The sequence below is a fragment of the Acomys russatus genome, chromosome X (genome assembly GCF_903995435.1).
Source record: "Acomys russatus chromosome X, mAcoRus1.1, whole genome shotgun sequence".
NCBI classification, from domain to species: Eukaryota; Metazoa; Chordata; class Mammalia; order Rodentia; family Muridae; genus Acomys; species Acomys russatus.
The window spans coordinates 15346979-15357017 of record NC_067169.1 but is presented as its reverse complement, the minus strand read 5'-3'; positions in this window follow the sequence as shown (position 1 = coordinate 15357017).

Genomic DNA, 10039 nt, shown 5'->3' with positions numbered 1-10039 from the left:
GGACCAGAATTCGGTTCCCAGCAGCCATGTGGGGGGGGGAAGCTCACAACCCCTTATAACCCCATATCTGGAGGCTTTGGAGATAGATGACTGGGTGGGAGTGGGGGTGGTGGGTAGGGTTGTTGACACTATCTGGCCTCTCGGAAAAATAAAACACAAGATTAGCACATTGGTTTAGTAGGTTAGATAGAGACCTTCCCACCAAAGATTAATAACCTGCCTTCAATCCCCAGGCCCCTGAAGGAGAGAAGCAACTCCCTTGAGTTGTCCTCTGACCTCCACATACTTTCTATGGTAAATGCAGGCCCCTGGACATGTGCATACAGGCAGCCAGCCAATCAATCAATCAATGTAATTTAAAATTAAACAAAACAAGACATTGCCAGGCATGGTGGCCAGCCGGTGTATACGTATGTATATATACATATATATGGTATATGTACACAAACACACACACATATATGTGTGTGTCTAACTATATATATGTGCGTATGTGTGTACATATATATTTATTTATTTAGACCCTGTGTCAAAACAAATAATAAAAACAAAAACAACACAGGGCATTGATGAAATAGATCTTAATGTGCCAGCCAGTTGTAATAGCCAACATCTGTACTTCCAGCATTCTGGAGGCTGAGGCAAGAGGATCTCTGGGAACTTGAGGATGGCTTAGGCTACACAGTGAGTTTCAGGCAAGCGTGAGTTAAGTTAAAGAATGGACTGAATCTCAAAAGAGGAAACCTAGGGCCGCTGAGATGGCTCAGAAGGTAAAGATGCCCAGCCATAAGCCTAAAAGCTGAGTTTGATCTGAGGGATCCACATGCCCCCCACAAGTGTCTTTTGATCTCTACATATGTGTGACGTGTATATGCTCTTCTGTCACAAGTACATAAGTAAGTAAAGTTTTAAAGACCAAATGTACAAACTTTAAAAAGTTCTAGTGCACTAAAAAGCCACAGTAGCTATCAAAAAAGAACAGAGAAGGGGCCAGAGAGAATGTCTCTGTAGTTAAGAGGTCTTGTTGCCCATGCTGAGGACCCAGGTTCAGTTCTCAGCAGCCACTTTGGAGGGTTCACACCCATTTGTAATTCTAGTTTAACAGTACCCGATGCATATTTCTGGCCTTTGTGGGTACCAGGCACCAAAGTGATACACAAACATACCTGCAGGCACAATACCCACACACATAAAAATAACATAAATATAATATTGAAGATGAAACTGTAAATTTTTTTTTTTTATTTAGAGGAATTTTAATTCAGAACTTGGCTGCTCTGGCAAGAGATCACATCCAAAGACCTTCTAGGTCTGTGTGATCTGGCTGAAATACAGATAAGTCTTTAATCCCAGTAGACAGAGGCAGGTGGATCTCTGAGTTCAAGGCCAGCCTAATATAGAACAAGTGTCAGGTAAAGAAAAGCTTAGGTCCAGGCATGGTGGTATAGGCCTTTAATCCCAGCACTCAGACAGAAGCATGCAGGTCTCTCTAGTCAGTGCTGTTCAGCAATCGAGTGGAGTTGAGTTTGTAGCAGTTCAGCCAGTTCATGGAATTCAGAGGCAGCGTTTTTTGCTTTCTTTTTCTTTCTTTCTTTTTCTTTTTCTTTTCTTTTCTTTCTTTCTTTCTTTCTTTCTTTCTTTTTTAATTTTTAGACAGGGTTTCTCTGTGTAGCCTTGACTGTCCTGGGCTGGCTTTGTAGACCAGGCTGGCCTCGAACTCACAGCGATCCACCTGCCTCTGCCTCCCAAGTGCTGGGATTAAAGGCCTGTGCCACTGTGCCTGGCTCAGAGGCAGCTTTTACCAGGAGAATTTTTACAGAGAGAGGTTGAATGAGAGAGCAAGCCAGACATAGATGAAGATAGAACAAGCCAGAGAATGAGAATGAGCCAGATGATTAGAGCAGATTGCCAAAGTTAGTATGTGTGGAGAGCTGCGAAGTGCCGCGCCGGCAAGTGTGAGACCAAGAAGGGCAGTTCACTCAGAAGCCAGTTTGAATCAGTCAGCTAGGAGAGGAATTGAAGCCGTAACAGCTGAGTTGAACCAAGAAACTAGGATTCAGAAAGAACTAGAAAGGGAGAGCTTATTCAGCAGTAAGTCTCAGAGGCTTGAAAACATTCTAGACCTAGGTTAGATTGTACAGAGTCTAGAAGCTTCCAGGACTAGGCCTAGGTTAACAGACGGAGACAGTAAGCCTCTTAGATGACAATTAAATCAAGCAAATAAGTTACTTTTACAGATTTATTTATTCTGAGACAGAGTTTCTCTGTGTAGCTCTGGCTGTCCTAGAACTTGCTATGTAGACCAGGTTGGGTTATAGCTCAATTGGTAAAAGGTTTGCCTATTAGTAGGATCTGGGTTTGATTCCCAGCACCATATAAACTGGGCATGAAGGTATAAGACTGTTATCTAGCACCCAGGAGATAGAAGGAGGAGGATTAAGAGTTTAAGGTCAGGCCAGGTGTGGTGGTGCAGTAGTTTAATCCCAGCACTTGGGAGGCAGAGGCAGGCCGGTGGATCTCTGTGAGTTCGAGGCCAGCCTAGTCTACAAAGAGGCCAGGACAGCCAGGACTATAAGAGGAACCCTGTCTCAAAAAACAAAAAAACAAACAACAAAAAAACAAAACAAAAGAGTTTACGGTCATTTTCTTTTCTTTCTTTCTTTCTTTCTTTTTTTTTTTTTTTTTTGTTCCCTACTGAGTTGGAGGCCAGGTGGGGCACCATGAGACCCTATCTATAAATAAATGAATTCCCCAATGCTTCTCACAGTCAGGAAGGTCCAAGCACTTCTTTTAAAATACGGGCCGGTTTCTAGCAAAAAGAATATGGTGAAAGTGACCATGTATGACGTCGACAGCCAGGTCAGGGAAGGAAACAGTTTGTGAATGACCCCTTCCCTTCACCCAGCTACAAGGGAGGCAAAAGGCCTGGGCCCCAGGCCAAACTACCATGTTTCAGTTGTTTGGACGCAGCTGTTATTCCAGCTCGCAACTAGCTGGAGATGGGGTAAAGGAGAGGCTTCTAGTCTAGAAGATTCCAGCCCAGTCCTTGCGCCACCCAAGCTAACGCCCAGTGGATCAGAGGTGAGCTGTCCCAGGAAGGCTGCTCAAACTGCGGCTTCCCAAGCAAAGAAATTGTTCCTGCTTTGAGACATGAAGTTCCTTTTTGAAAACATCAGTATCGAGATAGAATTCCCATACCAACCAATTCCCTCATTTCGGTTGTGCCATCAAATGGTTTGAATATATCCACAGCACTGTGTAAGTATCTTGCGGATGCACTAAGGACACTTCACCATAGCCCGTCCACAGCCTGGAGGGTCCCCAGTCTCTCTAGCCTCTCCCTAGTGCCTGGGCCTCACTAGTCAGCTTTGTGTTTGTGGATTTGCCTGCTGCAGACATCACCAGTGACTGGTCTTGTGTGGTCTGTGGAGCTTTGCGTGGAGCTTCTTTCACTCCACATGCCTGCAAAGGGTTACCTCACGGGAGCATATTCTTCCTTGAGTACGTCACATTCTTTTTTTTTTTTTTTTCAAGACAAGGTTTCTTTCTCTGTGTAGCCTTGGCTGTCCTGGACTCGCTTTGTAGACCAGGCTGGCCTTGAACTCATAGTGAATCGCCTGCCTCTGTCTCCCGAGTGCCTGGCTTCCTGGCTTCTGTTTTGTTGTTTTGTATTGAGTACTTCACATTCTTTATTCATTCATCAGTTGACCAACATTTAGCCCCCCCCCCTCTCTCTCTGGGGGGGTGGGAAGGGGGCAGAGGTGGACACTGAGTATCTTCTTCAGTAGCTTGCCACCAAATTTTCCATTTTAAAAACTATTTTAGGTGTACAGTTTCAGTGTTTTGCCTGCATATATGTCTAGGTAGCACATGTGTTAGTGGTACCCAAGGAGGTCAGAAGAGGGAGTTGGATCTCCTGCAACCAGAGTGATGGATAGCTGTGAGGCACTGTGTGGATGCTGCCCATCTAACTAAGATCCTCTGGAAGAGTAGGGCGTGCAGGCTCTCTCTTACTCCTTCCTCTTTTTTTTTTTTTTTTTTTTTTTTTGACAGAGTCTCTTATTGTACAGATTGACCCAGAATGCCTTACCTCATCGCTCCCGGAGTGAATCACCATGCCTGTCCTAAGAATTTTGGTTTTGGAGATAGGGTTTCTCCTAGCGCAGGCTTGCTTTCAATTTGCTGTGTGGTAGAGAACGACCTTGAATTCCTCCTGCTCCTCTTGCCTCCACCTGCTTCTGCAGTGCTGGGAATCAAGGCCAAGACTTCGTGAATGCTACCTGAACACTCTGCCGGAGGAGCCACATCCCAGCCATTAAATATATATATATATATATATATATATATATATATATATATATATATATATATATATATATATATATATATATATATATCTGAAGGAGAGATAAACCTGTGTTTTAGGATCCCAAGTGCGGGATCGGAACGGTCTTGTGGGAGAACAGGTGAGGTTAATCCACTAGAAGACCGACCACCTCGTGCAGGAGCTTGATTGTTGCCAGCTGAAAAGATCCCGTGAACAGACTCTGGGAGGAGATATATAAATGAGCCCAGAAGTGGAGGCGGGGCCTTTGGAGACTTGGGATAGTTTTGGCTGTTCATTGCTGCACTTTGAGATGCTCCTAGAGAGAACCGCTTGAGGGAAGGCTTCAGGGCTCTGGGCTCTGGCTGAGGATATGGGTTCTGGTTATTCCAGGTTCCAGCAGAAGAAATCCTGCTGATTGTGACAGGAGAATCATTTCTTGGAACTGATATCCTTTCGGTTTCGTTATTGTATTCTTTAATCTCCTTTTCCTACTGTTTAGGTTAGTCGGGTTATAAGTGAGGTGCTCTTGGTTAATAAGTTCGTAATAAAATATATTGGTTAAGAAAACTGAGCCTACATATATCTTTACTTTTAATTATGTGTACTGTTGTATGTCTCTGTGAGGGTACATACTCACATGGACAGGTGTGGAGAGCAGAGGCATCGGGGCCCCTGGAGCTGGAGCTACAGGCGGTTGTAATCAGTCCGTATCACTCCTTTTCTTGTTTTTATACCATCCCTAGCTAGTTGGAACCACATTAAGAATATAACGTGGTATTTTGCCTATTTTTAAACTTTCTATGAATGTGTCACATTATACGTATTCTTCTGCAATTTGCCTTCTATTTTGGTCGATATTCTGTATGTGACATTTCTTTCTTGAGTGGTGCAGCTGGGACAAAGCATCTTGCTGCACTCACCGCTCATTTCTTTGTCCACTTGTCTTATTCGTGGCCCCTCCCCCTGCCCAGGGACCTTCTCTGACCCCACCACTCTTCGAAAGCACTTTTTCAGTCTTCTTTCTTCCCCACATCCAGCCCTGCTCCCTGCTCCCTTCCTTTTGGTATTTTGGGACAAGGTCTCATTCTGAGCTCTAGTCTGTCCAGAATGTCTGTGACTTTGATGACCTAGCACCGTGAGCCTTGACTGATCAGGCATCTACAGGAGAAGGTAAGAAAGGTATGTGGAGCCTTCTGATTGGTGTGGAAGGAAGGACGCCTTGTGTGGTGGCCCACGCCTTTAAACCCAGCATTTGGGAAGCAGAGGCAAGGAAATCTGTGATAGCTCTAGGCCAGCCTGGTCTACAAAGGGAGTCCAGGACAGCCAGGGCTAAAACAGAGAAACCTTTTCTGTGATCCGGGGGGTGGGGGACAGGATGAGCAGGGAAAGCCATTCTTAGAAGGCAGCCAACTTAGTTTTAAGAAAGGTCAGCCAAACTGAGGAGGAGGCCATGAGCCAAAGTGGCTACTTTGGCTTTGCATCTTACCTGGAGGAATGAGTCAAGCACTGGAAGTGATGGTTAATGAATGAGTGAAGTGTTGTGGCCCTACCACAAGAAGGTTCTAGCTCCTTGCACTGGCCTAGCCTCTCCCTAACAGCTGGTTTCTGCCTTCCAAGTTTCAGTGTGTTCACAAGAACCTTCCTGCTCAAGAGGAGAGCTGGCTGGTAAATTACCTTCTTTTAAACCAGAGTGCACTAGGAGGAAGGTAGCATCAACGTAAGAAAAGACCACTACCCCAAACCAAATTTAAATCTAAACCCACAATACCCTCCCAGCCGTGTGTGTGTGTGTGTGTGTGTGTGTGTGTGTGTGTGTGTGTATGTATGTGTGTGTGTGTGAGGGGGGGGGGAGGGAGGGAGAGAGGGGGGGGGGGAGGGAGGGAGAGAGAGAGAGAGAGAGAGAGAGAGAGAGAGAGAGAGAGAGAGTGTGTATGTGTGTGTGTGTGCATACAAGGTGTGTCCCTGGTGCCCTCAGAAGTCAGAGGGCACTGGATCCCTTAAGAACTGGAATTGTGAATGCTGTGAGCTGCCGCTATAGAGATGGTCCTCCGGAAGAGCAGTTCGGGTTCTTAATTGCTGAGCTGTCTGTCTCTCTAGCCCCAAGAATTTACAATCTTGATTTCAACTTTCCAACTGGCTCTATATGACCACATCAGTGTCAGTGGGTGCATAGGGTGAAGGTGGTGTTGAAAGAAAAAGATCACAAAGAACTTTTGTGTTGAGACCTACCTACCTTCCTTCCTTCCTACCTACCTTCCTTCCTTCCTTCCTTCCTTCCTACCTTCCTTCCTACCTACCTTCCTTCCTTCCTTCCTACCTTCCTTCCTACCTACCTTCCTTCCTTCCTTCCTACCTTCCTTCCTACCTACCTTCCTTCCTTCCTACCTTCCTTCCTTCCTTCCTTCCTACCTTCCTTCCTTCCTTCCTTCCTTCCTTCCTTCTTACCTTCCTTCCTTTCTTCCTTCCTTCCTAACTACCTACCTTCCTTCCTTCCTACCTACCTTCCTTCCTTCCTACCTACCTTCCTTCCTTCCTACCTACCTTCCTTCCTTCCTACCTACCTACCTACCTACCTACCTTCCTTCCTTCCTTCCTTCCTTCCTTCCTTCCTACCTACCTTCCTTCCTACCTTCCTACCTACCTTCCTTCCTTCCTTCCTACCTACCTTCCTTCCTTCCTTCCTACCTACCTACCTTCCTTCCTTCCTTCCTACTTACCTTCCTTCCTTCCTTCCTTCCTTCGAGACAGGGTTTCTCTGTGTAGCCCTGGCTGTCCTGGAACTCACTCTGTAGACCAGATCTCCTTTGAAATCACAGAGATCCTCCTGCCTCAGCCTCCCAAGTGCTGGGATTAAAGGCTTGCCCCACCACAGTGAGTGAGAGGTTAGTTTTCTAGTAGGGTCTTAACTGGGAGTAGTTATATAGGTGCAAAATTTCCACAGTTTCTCTGTGTAGCCCTGGCTGTCCAGAAACTCACTTTGTGAGCAGGCTGGCCTTGAACTCAGAGATCTGCCTGGAGAGGAATGCTGGGATTAAAGACATGCTCCACCACATCTGGCTATGAGTTCTCAGTAAGAGCCCCCATGTGTCTTGCAGCTATTTACTCCCTGCCTACATCTAGGAGTCTGTCAAAGCTTAGGCTGTGCACTTCATTGTCTTTTTTTTTTTTTTTTCCCTACCCTTCTCTAATTTAGGACAGTTCCTCCTCCTTAATTTTTTTCCCACATGACACTGATTTTTAACAAAGAAGAAGAGGATGAGGATGAAGATGATGATGAAGATGAAGACAATGGAAGGAGAAGAAAAAGAAGAGGAGGAGCTAGTTGTCTCAAAGAATGGCCCACATTCTGGGTTTATTTGTTTCCTCAAAACACTGGATTCAAGTAAACATTTCCTGACAAAAATTCTCATTTGTTCTCTCTTTTCTCTCTCTCTCTCTCTCTCTCTCTCTCTCTCTCTCTCTCTCTCTCTCTCTCTCCTGGCTCTCTTTCTTTCTTTTTTCTTTCTTTCTTTTTTTTTTGTGGTTTTTCAAGATAGGGCTTCTCTGTGGAGCCTTGGCTGTCCTGGAACTTATTTTGTAGACCAGTCTGGCCTCGAACTCACAGAGATCCACCTGCCTCTGCCTCCTAAGTGCTTGAGATACCGAGTATCCTTGGATACCAAGTAAGGTCAGCCTGAGCTATAGTAGACTGGAGGCCTTGAACTTTTACAAACCTACTTCATTTGGGGTTCTTTAATGCCTATACCTCCTTTCCAACCCACCTGCCCTAGATAGGAGAGAAAAGAGGTTAATGGGAACAAGGAGAAGGCGACCATCTGAGACTCAGTTCCTTGAAGCGATTCCACTCTTCGTCAGGATTTCAGTAGGCCTGTTAAACAGCAAAGCAGCAATTCAGCAGAGGTGACTGAAACCGCAGCAGCCTGAATCGGGAGTAGCAGCTGGAACCCAGAACCTCAAAGTGGTCTCTGGAGGTTTTTTTCCTAGGAACATCTTGAAGGAAAATGATGAACAGTCAAACGATGGGAACCAATGCCAAAACCAAAAAGCCAAGCCTCTTGTTTTGGGAATATATATATATGTGTGTGTGTGTATATCCTCTCAGAGTCCATACTAGGATGTTTATCAGTTGGCAAAGACCATGCCCCTGCAAGAGGCAGTTCTTCCTCTAGTAAGCAAATACCACATGTCCTCTCCGAAGTCTGTTGCCAGTGGACAAACACCACAAACTCTCACACAAGTCTGTTTCACATCCCACATTTGAGATCAAAACAAAAACATGTTTATATCCACTACAGTAGACCCCTTTTCAAGCAACAGCCACCAAATAAAAGTACCCCCAAAAAAACAATTTGAAAAGCGTACCACATGGTAAGGCAAGCCCACAAAGCCAGCAATACAGCAGCTGACTTAGGAGGACCAGACTGCTATGTTTGGAGCATCAGCTACGTCTTTCTGTATGGCAATGGCATCAATGCAGCACAAAGCTTGAATGTGTTCTGGCTTATGTTCAAATTTGGTCTGTCTTTGTTCATCTATTTTCACCCAATCTTTTAAGAAAATTTAAACTTTTTGTTTGTTTGTTTTTTCGAGACAGGGTTTCTCTGTGTAGCCTTGGCTGTCCTGGTCTCACTTTGTAGACCAGGCTGGCCTCGAACTCACAGCGATCCACCTGCCTCTGCCTCCTGAGTGCTGGAATTAAAGGCGTGTGCCACCATGCCCTGCAAAAATTTAAACATTATCACGGTCAGTTTTCATGTCATGAATAGAGAGCCTCACCCGAAGAACTATCCTGATTGCCTTGACAGATACAGGAAGACCTGCTCTAATTGTGGGCTGCACCTTCTGGTAGCAGTGCAGCTAAAAAGGGGAAGGCGGAAGGAAGGTCGCCCTGCTTGGCTTTCCCTCTAGCTGCCCTGTTGATATGCAGTAGCTATTGCTGCTCATTACTGTGCTATTACCAGAACTTCCAAAGTGGAGGCAGGAGGAGCCACCTCAGAACCTTCCAGGATTTTCAATGCCAGATCGTAGATTCTGAGGTACTCAATGACAAGGACAAGCCACTACTGGATGGGTTCTCAGCCTCTTAGGTGTAAGCTGTTGTTACTATTTCAATGTACGGAGATGTAATAAGGGTGTGTGTGTGTGTGTGTGTGTGTGTGTGTGTGTGTGTGTGTGTGTGTGTGTGTGTGTGTGTGTAATTCCATTGGTTCTGTTCCTCTAAAGAGCCCTACTGATACAAACATGTATATTGTTCAACTTAGTTAGCATGCATAGCCCTGGGCTAACCTCAGTACTCCAATTAAAACTAAACAAAACATTCCACAAATTTGGTTTGGAGTAACAACCTTTTACTTTTAAGGTTTTATCTTTTATATTTTTAAATTTTACTGATTTATCTATTGGTTTTTGAGACACGGTTTCTCTGTTCAGCCTGTCCTGGAACTTGCTCTGTAGGCCAGGCTGGCCTTGAACTCAGCTTTCCAAGTGATAGGATCGAATGTGCATGCCACCACCTTTTCTGGCTCCGTATTTTTGGGGATAAGGTTTCACTAAGTAGTCTTACCTGTGAGGAACTTACTATGAGACTACCCATCTGCTGCTGCCTCCCAATGTGGCAATTAAGGTCAAGCGCCATCACACCTAAATAAAAAAGTTTTTAAAAAATATTATGTTCATGTATGTGGGGGGAGGGGCACGCACATGTGCCAAAGT